The following is a 15,432-nucleotide window of genomic DNA, read 5'->3' on the forward strand; positions in this document are numbered from 1 at the left end:
CTTGTGCCATGTTCATGATTATTCACATGTTTGAGTCTGTTGTTGGAGTCACTGTGTATTTTGAGTGCCTTCCAAGCTAGGGGTTTCACCTTTCAGAACTATATCAGACAATATTCTGTTATGATCCGTACGGTTTTTATTGGCTAATATTTGGAAGTAGATTGCCAGACTTTTCTTCCTAGTCTATCTTAGTCTGGATGTTTTGCTGAAACTTGCCCACCAGGGGTAAACCTGATGGTATTTAAAAAGCCAGTGGTATAGCATCCAGCATCCAGCATCACAGTAAAATGCAAGCCACCACAATGCAGCAAAATGACAGGCAAGTGGTGGTAAAACCAAAAAACCAAAAACCAAACCAGTTGCCGTCGAGTTGATTCCAATTCATAGCAACCCTACAGAACAGAGTAGAACTGCCCCATAGTGTTTCCAAGGAGTGGCTGGTGGGTTCGAACTGCCTAGCTTTTGGTTAGCAGCCAAGCTCTTAACCACTGCACCACTAGCGCCTAATTAAAATTAGGAACAGTCGTATTTACTGTGAATTCTCAGAGAATATTTAGTTATACATTGTTGCTATATTTGATAAAGAAAAAAAGAGCTTCAGAAAAATAACCATTTCTCTAGATAAAGACATATTGAGAGCTTCCTATCTGTCAGACGTGCTAAGTGTTGGGGAAAGGATAAATACCTCAGACTTAAAGTACATCATTGGTTGTGAGGAGACGAATAAAGAGGCAACAAAAGAGGAGGATAGCTGCTGTGATAAGATAGATTAGTGGCCAGCAAATTATTTCTGGAAAGGGCCAGATAATAAATATTTTGGGTTTTGTGGGCCACACAGTTTCTGTTGCAGCTAACTACCTAAGTCTGCTGCTGTGTGAAAGCAGCCATAGACACAATGTGAGTGAATGTGGCTGTATTCCAGTAAAATTTTATTTATGGACATGGACTTTTGAATTTCATATAATTCCCATTAGTTTCTTTTTTATTTATTTTTTAACATTTAAAAACATAAAATCAGAGGTGGGCCAAGATGGTAGAATAGTCAGATGTTTCCTGTGGTCCCTCGTACAACAAAGACCTGAAAAAACAAGTGAGTTGATTATGTATGACAATCTAGGAGCCCTGAACATCAAAGGCAAAGTTGAGGAATCAGACTGAGTGGCAGGGACAGGGAAAGACGGTTCAGAAGTGGCAAGGAGTTGCCAGACCTGACTTGGTGGGAACTGGCACCCAGAAGGCCAGGTCAGCTGGCGCCAGCAGTGAGGCAAACAGTGGTGCTCAGGACGTGTTTTCCACGTGCAGAGAGACCAAGTGGTAGAGAGTCTACTTGAGCCTCCAGAACCAGTGAAAAGTGGCATTCAATTGATAAAAGATAAGTACATGTGTCTAACCTACCATTGGATTAAAAATATCCCTTTGGGAAAAACCTCTTTCCCATTTATCTGCTTCCTCCCTGCTTGGATCCAGTCTGGGCTGGTTTGAGCAATTGTCATATCCTCTGAGCCAAAAGTAGGAGCCTTTAAGGGCCCTGAGCCATTCTCCCAGCCTTGGAGAGGGAACAAATTAACAAACAGAAAAAAATAATCTGCCAGTTCCCCTAAGCTGGGAACTCAAGGCAGGCATGGCTCCTTTGCCTAGGCACAGGCATAAGGGGTCCATGGACTTTGAATGCGTTTCACACTTGCATAGCCCTGTGTGGGCCCATTTCAACAACATAGGCCCTCATTAGAAAGTACAACAGGGTATATACCCAAAGCCTAACTTCAGTGTATCAGCTATATGGTGGAGTAGAAGGCTTGTGACATTAGACACCACTCTATTAAGCAGGTTCCTCACCTACCCACATCAGGGGCCTGAAGACTGGTGGCTCTGCCCACACCACCTAGCCACCTGTGAGAATAAGTGGTCCAGGAATAAGTGGTGCCTCCCATTCCTTACTGCCAACAGCATTGGGTGTCCACTTCAGCTGCAAAACCTACCCTCCTATGCACTCTAGGGAACAGGGACATGCTTTTCTCCCAGACACTCAGGGGCAGCTGTCAGTCCCCTACCTTGCTCACTGCATGACCCCCTACTGCAGCCAGATACCTGTGCCTGCACTAATCACCCCTGCCTATTTAGGATTGTAGGTGAAAGCCTGCACCACACACTTGGTGACCAACTACCTGAACACCTGAGCTAAATCCATATGAAAAGTAAATGAACTCCTGGGCTCACATACCTAATAAGAGATCTAACCCTCTGGTGACAGGGCGTTAGAGCTTCAAAGACACCAAAAATCAAAGTAGCTTACCCAAGCACCTTATTTGGGCATATCAAAACAAAACAAGAAGCTAGGATACACTAAGCAAACATAAAATAAATAAATATAATAACTTATTGATAGCTTGGAGACAATAGTCAGTATCACATCACATAAAAAGGCAGACCATGATGGCTTTAGCAAGCTCCCAAAAAAAGATTCAAGAAATCTTCCAGAGGAAGATAATTTCCTGGAATTACTGGAGGCAGAATACAAAAAATTAAAATACAGAACTCTTCAAAAGATCAGGAAGGAGATCAGGCAAAATGCAGAGCAAGCCAAGGAACACAGAGACAAAGCAATAGAGGAACTTAAGAAGATTATAGAAGAGCATAATGACAAATTTAACAGGCTGCAAGAATCCTTAGAGACATAGCAAATAGAAATCTAGAAGATTAACAATAAAATTTCAGAATTAGACAGCTCAATAGGAAATCATAGGAGCAGAATTGAGGCAATGGAAGCCAGAATTAGCACAATTGAAGATAAAGCACTTGACACCAAATTATTTGAGGAAAAAATCAGATAAAAGAATTTTAAAAAATGAAGAAACCCTAAGAATTATGTGGAACTCTATCAAGAGGAATAACCTACAGGTGATTGGAGTACCAGAACAGACGGGGATAACAGAAAATACAGAGAGAATTGTTGAAGATTTGTTGGGAGAAAACTTGCCTGATATCATGAAAGATGAGAAGATAGCTATCCAAGATGCTCATCAAACCCCACAAAAGGTAGATCCCAAAAGAAAGACAACAAGACATACTATAATCAAACTTGCCGAAACCAAAGGTAAGAAAGAATTTTAAGAGTGTCTAGGGATAAACAAAAAGTCATCTACAAAGGAGAATCAATAAGACTGCACTTGGATTACTCAGCAGAAATCATGCAGGCAAGAAGGCAATGGGATGACGTATATAAAGCCTTGAAGGAAAAAATTTGCCAGCCAAGAATCACATATCCAGCAAAACTGTCTCTCAAATACTCTAACTTTGTCATCATATTTGAGAGACAGTTTTGCTGGATATGTGATTCTTGGTTGGCAATTCTTTTCCTTCAAGGCTTTAATTAGAGTATTTCCATATGAACAGAAGTTTAGGGAGTTTGCAAAAACCAAATCAAAATTACAAGAAATACTAAAGGGAATCCTCTGGTTAGAAAATCAATAACACTGAATAAAACTTTAAGACTAGAACATAGGACAGAGCAACCAGATATCAACCCAGATAGAGAAGTCACAAAATAAATCAAAGGTAAAACACTGAAAATAGGGAAACAGAAAGGTCAATATGTAAAAGATGACAACATTAAAATAAAAAAGAGGGACAAAAAAAATGTAGTCATAGATCTTTCATATGAAGAGGAAGTCAAGACAATATAAAGACATAAAAGATTGTTTCAAACTTAGAAAAATAGGGGTAAATATTAAGGTAACCACAAAGGAAACTAACAATCCTACACATCAAAATAAAAAATAAACATAAAGACAGCAAACACAAAATCAACAACAATGAAAAAGATGAAAAGAAAATACATAAAGAAAAATGACTCAGCACAGAAAATGACAGCACTAAACTCATATGTATCAATAATTACACAGAATGTAGTAAATGGATTAAATGCACCAATAAAGAAACAGAAAGAGGTAGAATGGATAAACACAATCCGTCTATATGCTGCCTACAAAAGACACAACTTAGACTTAAAGACACAAACAAACTAAAACTCAACGGATGGAAACAAAACATATCAAGCAAACAATAATCCAAAAAGAACAGGAGTGGCAGTATTAATTTCTGATTACAAAGGATAAGGAAGGACACTATATAATGATTAAAGGGTCAATATACCAGGAGGGCAGAACCATAGTAAATATTTATGCACCAAATGACAGGGCCCAAAATACATAAAACAAGCTCTAACAGCACTGAAAAGAGAGAGAGACAGCTCCATGATAATAGTAGGAGAGTTCAACACACCACTTTCAGTAAAGGATGGAACATCCAGAAAGACGTTCAATAAGGATATGGAAGATCTAAATGACACAATTAACCAACTCAACCTCATAAACATGTACAGAACACTCCACCCAACAGCAGCCAAGTGTATTTTCTCTTCCAACGCACATGGAACATTCTTCAGAATAGATTACATTTTAGGCCATAAAGCAAGCCTTAGCAGAATTCAAAGCATCAAAAAATTACAAAGCATCTTTTCCAATCATAAAACCATTTGAAGTAGAAATGAATAACAGAAAAAGCAAGGAAAAAAATCAAACACATGGAAACTGAACAACATCTTGCTCAAAAACTACTGGGTTATAGAAGAAATTAAGGACAGAATAAAGAAACTCACAGAATAAAATGAGGATGAAAACACATCCTAACATATCCTTTGGTACACAGCAAAAGCAGAGCTCAGAGGTCAATTTATAGCAATAAATGCACACACGCAAAAAGAAGAATGGGCCAAAATCAAAACATTAACCCTACAACTGAAACAGAGACAGAGTAGCAAGAGAAGCCCTCAGGCACCAAAAGAAAGCAAATAATAAAAAATTAGAGCAGAATTAAATGAAATAGAGAATAGAAAAACAACTGAAAGACTTAACAAGACCAAGAGGTGGTAATTTGAAAAGATCAACAAAATCGATAAACCACTGGCAAAACTGACAAAAGAAAAACAGGACAGAAAGCAAATAACCCAAATATGGAATACCCCCAAACTCATTCTATGAAGCCTGCATAACTCTGATACCAAAACCAGGTAAAGTTACCACAAAAAAGAAAATTACAGTCCAATATCCCTCATGAACATTGATGCAAAAATCCTCAACAAAATTCTAGCCAATAGAATTCAACAACATATCAAAAAAAGAATTCACCATGACCAAGTGGAATTCATACTGGGTATGCAGGCATGGTTCAACATTAGAAAAACAATTAATGTAATCCATCACATACATAAAACAAAAGACAAGAACCACATGATCTTATCAACTGATGCAGAAAAGGCATTTGTCAAACTCCAAAGCCCATTCGTGAAGAAAACCCTCAGCAAAATAGAAATAAAAGGGAAATTCCTCAACATAATAAAGCCTCAGCATAACACAAAGCCAACAGCGAACCTCATCCTAAATGGAGAGAGCCTGAAAGCATTCCCCTTGAGAACGGAAACCAGACAAGGATGCCCTTTATCACCACTCTTTTTCACCATTGTGCTGGAGGTCCCAGCCAGAGTAATCAGAAAAAGAAATAAAGGGCATCCAAATTGGTAAGGAAGAAGTAAAACTATCTGTATTTGCAGATTATAAGATTTTATACACAGAAAACCCCAAAGAATCCACAAGAAAACTACTGAAACTAATAGAAAGTTTCAGCTAAGTATTAGGATACCAGATAAACATACAAAAATCAGTTGGATTCCTCTACACCAATAAAGACAGCTTCAAAGAGGAAATCACCAAATCAATACCATTTACAATAGCCCCCAAAAAGATAAAATACTTACAGAATAAATCTAAGCAGAGACGTAAAAGACCTATACAAAGAAAACTACAAGACACTGTTGCAAGAAACCAAAAGAGACATACATAAGAGGAAAAGCATACCTTGCTCATGGACAGGAAGACTCAACATTGTGAAAGTGTTTACTCCACCTAGTGCAATCTACAGATACAATGCAAACCCAATCCGAATTCCAATGGGATTTTTTAATGATATGGAGAATCAAATCGCCACCTTCATATGGAAAGGGAAGAGGCCCTGGATAAGTAAAGCATTATTGAAGAAGAACAAAAACAAAGTGGTGGGGCCTCACACTACCTGATTTTAGAACCCATTATACCACCACAGTAGTCAAAACAGCCTGATACTGGTACAATGACAGACACATAGATCAACGGAACAGAATTGAGAACGCAGACTTAAATTCATTCACCTATAAGCAGCTGATATATATATATTTTTTTAATTTATTGTGCTTTAAGCAAAAGTTTACAAATCAAGTCAGTCTTTCATACAAAAATTACACACACCTTGCTATGTACTCCTAGCTGCTCTCGCCCTAATGAGACAGCACGTTCCTCCTCTCCATCTGCGTTCCCTGTGTCCATTCAACGAGTTCCTGTTCCCCTCTGCCTTCTCATCTTGCCTCCAGACAGAAGTTGCCCACATAGTCTCATGCGTCCACTTGAGCCAAGAAGCTCACTCCTCACCAGCATCGTTTTCTATCTTATAGTTCAGTCCAATCCCTGTATGAAGAGTTGGCTTCAGGAATGGTTCCATTCTTGGACTAACAGAAGATCCAGGGACCATGACCTCTGGGGTCCCTGTAGTCCCAGTCAGACCATTAAGTCTGGCCTTTTTTAAGAAAATTTGAGGTCTGCATCCCACTGTTCTACTGCATCAGGGGTTCTGTATTGTGTTCCCTGTTAAGGCAGTCATTGGGGTAGCCATGAACTATCTAGTTCTTCTGGTCTCAGACTGATGGAATCTCTGGTTTATGTGGCCCTTTCTGTCTCTTGGGCTCATATTTACCTTATGTCTTTGGTGTTTTTCATTATCCTTTGCTCCAGGTGGGCTGAGACCAACTGATGCCTCTAAGATGGCTTGAGCCCCTGACATTTGACAAAGGCTCAAAGTCTGTTAATTGGGGAAAAGACAGTCTCTAACAAATGGTGCTGGATGGGCTGAACTGGATATCTGTCTGCAAAAAAATGAAACAAGGCCCATACCTCACACCATGCACAAAACCTCACTCGAAATGGATGAAAGACCTAATATAAAATCTAAAATGATAAAGATCATGGGATAAAAAATAGGGACAACGCTAGGAGCCCTCATACATGGCATAAACAGAATACAAAACATTACTAACAATGCACAGACACTAGAAGATAAACTAGTTAACTGGGAGCTCCTAAATATCAAACACTTCAGCTCATCCAAAGACTTCATCAAAAGAGTAAAAAGACAACCTACAGACTGGTAAAACATTTTTGGCTACAATAAATCCGATCACTGTTTTATCCTAAATTCTACAAGATACTGCAAAACCTCAACAATAAAAAGAAAAAGAACCCAATTAAAAAATGGGCAAAGGATATGAACAGGTACTTCACCAAAGAAGACATTCAGGCGGGTAACAAATACATGAGGAAATGCTCACAATCATTAGCCATTAGAGAAATGCAAACCAAAACTACAGTGAGATACCATCTCACACCAACAAGGCTGGCATTAATCCAAAAAACACAAAATAATTAAATGTTGGAGAGGTTGTGGAGACTGGAACACTTATACCCTTCTGATGGGAATGTAAAACGGTACAACCACTTTGGAAATCGATTTGGTACGTCCTTGAAAAGCTGGAAAGAAAACTACCGTGTGATCCAGCAATCTCACTCCTTGGAATATATCCTATAGAAATAAGAGTCCTCATACTAATAGATATATGCACGCCCATGTTCATTGCAGTACTGTTCACAATAGCAAAAAGATGGAAACAACCTAGGTGCCCATCAACAGGTGAATGGACAAATTATGGTATATTCACACAATGGAATACTATGCAGCAATAAAGAACAACAATGAATCCACAAAACATCTCATAACACGGATGAATCTGGAAGGCATTTTGCTGAATGAAATTAGTCAGTTGCAAAAAGGACAAATATTGTATGGGACCACTATTATAAGAACTCAAGAAAAGGCTTAAACACAGAAGAAAACATTCTTTGATGTTTACTAGGGTGGGGAGGAAGAGAGGGCATTCACTAGTAGACAAGAATTACCTTAGGTGAAGGGAAGGGCAACACACGATATAGAGGAAGTCAGCACAATTGGACTAAACTAAAAGCTAAGAAGTTCCCTGAATACAACCAAACACTTTGAGGGATGGAGTAGCAGAGGCGAGGGTCTGGGGACCATGGTTTCAGGGGACATCTAAGTCAACTGGCATAACAAAATTTATTAAGAAAATATTCTGCATCCCTCTTTGGTGAGTGGCATCTGGGGTCTTAAAATCTAGCAAGCAGACATCTAAGATGCATCAATTGGTCCACCTGAAGCAAAGGAGAATGAAGTACACTAAAGACAAAAGGAAAATATGAGCCCAAGAGACAGAAAGGGCCACATAAACCAGACTCCAGCAGCCTGAGACTGGAAGAACTAGACAGTGCCAGGCTACCACCAATGACTTCCCTGACAGGGAATACAACAGAGAGTCCCTGACAGAGCAGGAGAAAAGTGGGGTGCAGAACTCAAATTTTAGTAAAAAGGCCAGAGTTATTAGTATTACTGTGACTGGAGGGACCCTAGAAGACATGGCCCTTGGACTCTCTGTTAACCCAAAACTAAAACCATCCCCGAAGCCAACTCTTCAGACAAAGCGTAGATTGGACTATAAGACATAAAATGATACTTGTGAAGAGTGTGTTTCTCAGCTCAAGTATATACATGAGATTAAATGGTCAGCTCCTGTCCAGAGGTGAGATGAGAAGGCAGAGAGGGACAGGATCTGGATGAATGATCATGGGAATACAGGGCAGAAAGGAGGAGTGTGAGGATGGAGAGCAACTAGGGTCACATAACAACGTGTGTATGAATTTTTGTATGAGAAACTAACTTGAACTGTAAACTTTCATTTAAAGCGCAATAAATAAATAAAAATGTAAAACCAAAAACTCGTTTCTGTCAAGTCAATTCTGACTCATAGTGATCTTATAGGACAGAGTAGAACTGGCCCATAGAGTTTCCGAGGAGCGGCTGGTGGATTCAAACTTCCAGGCTTTTAGTTGGCATCCGGAGCACTTAACCACTTCACCACCAGGGCTCCAAAAGTGTAAAATGCATTCTTAGCTCACAGGCTCTACAAAAACAGGCGATAGACTAGATTTAGCCCATGGACAGTTCATTCGGCTACCCCTGAGACAGAAAAGAGTCCAAGTTCCTGTGAGAAGTGATTGTAAGGGAAGCCTTCCTGAAGAAGAGTAATTCAGGTGAAAATAAGTGAAGAAAGAACATTCTAGGCAGAAAATGGTATGTGCAAATAAACAGGGCCACCACTTACTGAGTACATGCTTTGTGCTATGCACTTTACAGAAATGATTTGGCTTACTCCTCCCATTAGCCTTTCAAGATATTATTATATCTATTTTGCAGGGAAGACAATTGAAGCTTAAAAAAAGTTAAGCAACTTGCCATAAACACACAGATGTTAAGTACCAGAGTGGTGTATTGAAACCAGATGTAAATGATTCCATGCTCTTAAACACTGTGATACACTGTCCCATCAGATAGGTAGATATTTTGGAAACAGCAAATAGCATGACCAAGGCATTGAATGGATTTGATTTGGTGTAAGAAATGGGGCAAGAACAATGCTCTATTAATGACTTTGGAATTATCCTGAGGGTGAAGGAAGAACTATTATAGGATTTTAAGCAACAGAATGTGATGATCAAATCTGCATTTTAGAAAAATGATCCAGCAGTGTGGTGGAGGAAAACTCCAGGCCAGGAAATGCCTTCAATAGATATTTGTTAAAAAAAAAAAAAGGTGGGGGAGGGATGGATTAAAGAAACTATACATGGGATCCAGTTGGAAGCTACAGCAGTGATCTAGACAAGGGGAGATGAGGGTCTAAATGCAGACCAAAACTAAACAAACCCAGTGCCATCGAGTCGATTCTGACTCATAGCGACCCTATAGGACAGAGTAGAACTGCCCCAGAGAGTTTCCAAGGAGTGGCTGGCAGATTCAAACTGCCGACCTTTTGGTTAGCAGCTGTAGCACTTAACCACTATGCCACAAGTGATAGGGAAATGGGAGATAAGGTAACAGAAATATAGTGGTTCACAAACTTAATCCCATAGCGTTAATTACCGAGGTCCTTTTAAAAAAATTGCACATGTTAAGCCTCATCTCTGGAGATTCTGATTCCTTAGGCCTAGGTGGAAACTAAGCATCTGCATTGGTTAAAGGTTTATGATTCTGATGTTAGCCAGGGTAGAGAAACACTGGGTTACAGAGATACTCAGGAGGCAGAATTGAGGATCAGGCAGACTAGGAATAAACAGGGGAGAAGATGAGTTTCATACTGAGCAACCTGCAACTGAGTCATTTTGAATGCCTTCTGATGGAGACACCTGATCGGCACCTGGGCAGAGTGGTCTTGAATTCAGGAGGGAGGGCTAGACAGGAGACAGAGACTGGGAAGTCAGCAATCACTTGAACAAAGAGAATCAAAACACAGTTTCTGTGAGTTAGGTATTCTTAAACATTGAATTCAAGATCAGAATGCCTCCAAGGGTAATCAGGCATTTGAACAGGGGCCTATTGTGCTTCTTTGTACCTTTAAAACACACCACTTTTCAACTTTGGGTTTTGTCCTTAATTAGGGTCAGTAAGGCTCTACACACCAGCATGGTGCCACGAAATAACCAGAAATGAGGCATTTTCTAATACCCTAGCCAAACAGGGAGTATAAAGTTGTTTGGATGGGGAAGTGTTGGCCAAGAGGAGATAACCAGCAGCAGCAATAACGCTCAGTGTGTATACTTGCTAATCAGCAGCACCCCGGGGGAGGCAGTTGCCACAATTAGCTTAACTTCAGCTTCGCAGAGCTTTGCAGAGCTTTGCAGAGGCTGAGTACAAAGGAGAACGGCTGCACATGTAGACAACTCGTACAGCATTTAACAGGAATAGTCCCTGCAATCAGTATGAATGAGAATGCTTGTGTTTTCTTTTCGCTAGAGAGAAAATATATATCCAACACTTATAAGGCTAACTGAAACTATTTTGACTAAGAAATGGAAAGCTACAGCACAGACAGGTTTGACAGTTTCTATAGTTTGGATCTGTCATGAAATTCTTGATGCTGAGTCAGGTTAATAATAAGCTTTTGATAACTACCATGAAGAAACATCATAGAAGTGCATTTTCATACATTTTTGCTCAAGGGCCATTATCTTGTAAATCAATGACTGATGGTATATAAAGGACTGAAGAGAGCCTTATTTATACAATTTCAACCCACTGAATTTCCCAAAGAATTTGAGATAGCTTACAATATTGTTAATATGCACATTTTTAAATAACTTTCAATTTTTATCCAGGTAATAGGTGTACATAATTTAAAAAAATATGATAGCATTAAAAGGTCTATAATAAAAAGCCCCTATCTGCCTCTTCCCTCAGTCCTTCTCCCCAGAAACAATCATTTGTTCAATTCTTTCTAATTTTTTCCTGGTAATTGTAAATAATATGCTTATGTGGCTATTACTTGACTTAACTTTCTAATGTGTTATTGTGACTTCATTTTACATTAGTTCTCTTATCCCCCATTGTTCGTCCTTCCCCATCCTTCTAAAATAGTTGTATCACAACATTTGATTAAATCACTAGTTGAGGTCTACCTCATTATGTCTATTCATTGTGGGTATTGTGGCAAACTAAGTTGGAATAATGGAGGGAGTTCAGTTCTTGTTTATAACAAAAGAATGATAGACTGAGATAGGGTGCGGATGAGGTGGTTGGAGGGAAAATTTGAAAAACTGAAAATCCGTGGTACAGGACTGATTATTTGTGTATTTTTTGAAATCTCCAAGAATCAAGACATGAGTCCTGTCAGAGAAAGTGACAGTGAACCAGGAGCTAAAATATCCAAAGAATGAAATTGAGTCTCCCATCTATGGGTTTATACATGACTGCAACATGGGGTGAGGGGGGGTAGTCGATGGGATACGTTAATACTATGAAATTCAAAACTGGGCATGTTCCCGGAGGAGGGAAGAAGGATAATCTGAAAGGGGTAATGAGGAACAAGGCAAATGCACAGGGCTGTGTGTCTTAGCTATCGAGTGTTTAAAAAAAAAAAAAAATTTTTTTTTTTTTAAGTGGATGTCTTTAAAGAACGCAAATTTATTTTCTCATAGAGCAGGAGGTTAAAAGTCTGAATTTGGTGTGTAGATCTAGAGGGACAGAGTAAAACTACCCTATAGGGGTTCCGAGGCTATAATCTTTATAGGAGCAAACTGCCACATCTTTCTCCTGAGGATCAGCTGATGGGTTTGAACCACTGACCTTTCAGTTAGCGGTTGAGTACCTAACCACTGCACCAGCGGAGATACTTTTTATTGTGCTACCCTGAAACTGGAAATCCTGGTGGCGTAGTGGTTAAGTGCTATGGCTGCTAACCAAGAGGTCTGCAGTTTGAATCTGCCAGGCGCTCCTTGGAAACTCTCTGGGGCAGTTCTACTCTGTCCTATAGGGTAGCTATGAGAAGGAATCGACTTGAAGGCACTAGTTCTTTTTTGGTACCCAAAAACCAAAACCACTGCCATTGAGTCAATTCCAACTGGTAGCGACTGTATAGGGCCGAATAGAACTACCCCATAGAGTTTCCAAGGAGCGCCTGGTGAATTTCAGCTGCCAACATGTTTTTGGTTAGCAGCCATGTTTCTTAACCACTACACCACTAGGGTTTACCCTTATTGTGCTAAGGCAGTAAAAATCTGGTGTTCTTTCTCCTTTTTCTATATCTCTACCTACTGGCTGAATGCAGACGATTATGTGGCACCAGAGAAGGGTAGCACCATAAGATAGAAAGAATGACCAAATGGAAAACAACCAGGCAATTGGAAATACACATTTTCTATTGCTTTAGGAGTAAACATTTACTGGGTTAAGCCACTGAAATTTTTGGTTTTGATGCTTATAGCAGATGGAATTTCCCCTAATGGAAACACTAAATATTGTTAAGTTGCTTTGCAAAATTGTTATAGCAATTTTTCATGTACCATTACTTTATTGGAATTCAATTTTCTCCACATCTCATGTAGAACTAATTGTTAAAATTGTTGCTAATATGTAAAGTGGGTTTAAAATGGCATCTTGTTGTTGCTGTTAGGTGCCATCAAGTTGGTTCCGACTCATACCAGCTCTGTGTACAGCAGAATGAAACACTGCCTGGTCCTGCGCCATCCTCACAATCGTTGTGATGCTTGAGGCCATTGTTGCAGCCACTGTGACAATCCATATTGTTAAGGGTCTTCTTCTTAGCTGATCCTCTACTTTACCAACCATGATGTCCTTCATCAGGGACTAGTCCCTCCTGATAACATATCCAAAGTACGTGAGACAAAGTCTCATCATCCTCACTGCTAAGGAATATTCTGGCTGTACTTCTTCCAAGACAGATTTGTTCATCCTTTTGGCAGTCCACGGTACATTCAATAATTCAAAGGCATCAATTCTTCTTCAGTCTTCCTTATTCACTGTCCAGCTTTTGCATGTATATGAGACAACTGAAAACACCATGGCTTGGATCAGTCAAAAGTGACATCTTTGCTTTTTTAATGCTTTAAACAGGTATTTTGCAGCAGATTTGCCCAGTGCAAATCTGATTTGATTTCTTTTAATTTCTTGACTGCTGCTTGCATGGGTGTTGATTGTGGGTCCAAGTAAAATAAAACAATGTCAATCTTTTCTCTGTTTATCATGATGTTGTTTACTGGTCCAGTTGTGAGGATTTTTTTTTTTTATGTTGAGTTGTAATCCATACTGAAGGCTGTGGTCTTTGATCTTCATCAGTTAAATGCTTCAACTCCTCTTCACTTTCGGTAAGCAAGGTTGTGTCATTTGCATAACACAGATTGTTAATGAGTCTTCCTCCAATCCCGATTCCCCTTTCTTCTTCATATAGTCCAGTTTCTTGGATTATTTGCTCAGCAAACAGATTGAATAAGTATGGTGAAAGGATACAACCCTGATGCGCACCTTTCCTGCCTTGAAACCATGCAGTATCCCGTAGTTTTGTTCGAACAGCTGCCTCTTGATTTATGTACAGGTTCATCATGAGCACAGTAAAGTGTTTTGGGATTCCCATTCTTCGCAATGTTATCCATAATTTGTCATGACTCACACAGTCAAATGCCTTTGCATAGTCAATAAAACACAGGTAAACATATTTCTGGTATTCCCTGCTTTCAGCCAGGATCCATCTGACACCAGCAATGATATCCCTGGTTCCACGTCCTCTTCTGAATTTGGCTTGAATTTCTGGCAGTTCTCTGTTGATGTACTGCTGCAGCTGTTTTTGAAATGTCATCTTAATTTTGTTTTGCGATAAATCCAGGATTTATTTGGCCATTCCTAATTAATAATGACATTGATCATGTTTTCACATGTTTATTGGCCGTTTGTATTTCTCTAAGCATAATTAATATATGTGAATTACCTTGTTCTACCCTTTGATAGAGGAAACCCAGTGGTGCAGTGGTTAAGTGCTCAGCTGCTAACTGAAAGGTCAGTGGTCTGAACACACCAGCTGCTCCGAAGAAGAAAGATGTGGCAGTCTGCTTAAGTAAGTATTACAGCCTTGGAAACCCTATGGGGCAGTTCTTCTCTGTCCTAGAGAGTCGCTATGAGTTGAAATCAATTTGATGGCAATGGGTACCCTTTGATATTTTATTTGGTTGTCTTTTCAAATTGATATGTACAGTTTCATTTGTTCATTCATTCATTCATTTGTTCACTTATACAAAATATATCTAGCACTCTTGCCATTACCAAGCATTATTTGAGGCATTAAAAAACCCATTGCTGTCGAGTTGATTCCGACTCATAGTGGCCCTATAGGTCAGAGTAGAACTGCCCCATAGAGTTTCCAAGGAGCACTGGTGGATTTGAACTGCCGACCTTTTGGTTAGCATTTAACCACTATGCCACCAGGGTTTCCGTTTGAGACGTTAGAAATATAGACATGATAAAAACACAAGTCCCTACTCTCACGGAGTTAATATTTTAGAAGAAATTCTTTAAAGAAATCATCTCATTTATCTATTTATCTACCTATCCATCACCTACCTTACTTTTTTGTTACAGGAGCTGGGATACCTTCCCCTACTCTGTTCCTTATAAAACATTATGGTGACTTTTGTTCCACACAAAATAATTATAAAAATTATCATGTCAAGTTTAATCAATTTTTCTTTTATAATTCAGTTTTCATTATCCTTGGTTAAGAAAGGTTTTCTATCTCAGGTTCATAAAATTAATCTGATATTTTTTCCAATCATTTTAAAGTTTATTTCTTATGCTTAGGTTTTCAATCCAGCTGAAGATTAT

Source organism: Loxodonta africana, chromosome 3 (genome assembly GCF_030014295.1).
Source record: "Loxodonta africana isolate mLoxAfr1 chromosome 3, mLoxAfr1.hap2, whole genome shotgun sequence".
In the NCBI taxonomy this organism is placed as follows: Eukaryota; Metazoa; Chordata; class Mammalia; order Proboscidea; family Elephantidae; genus Loxodonta; species Loxodonta africana.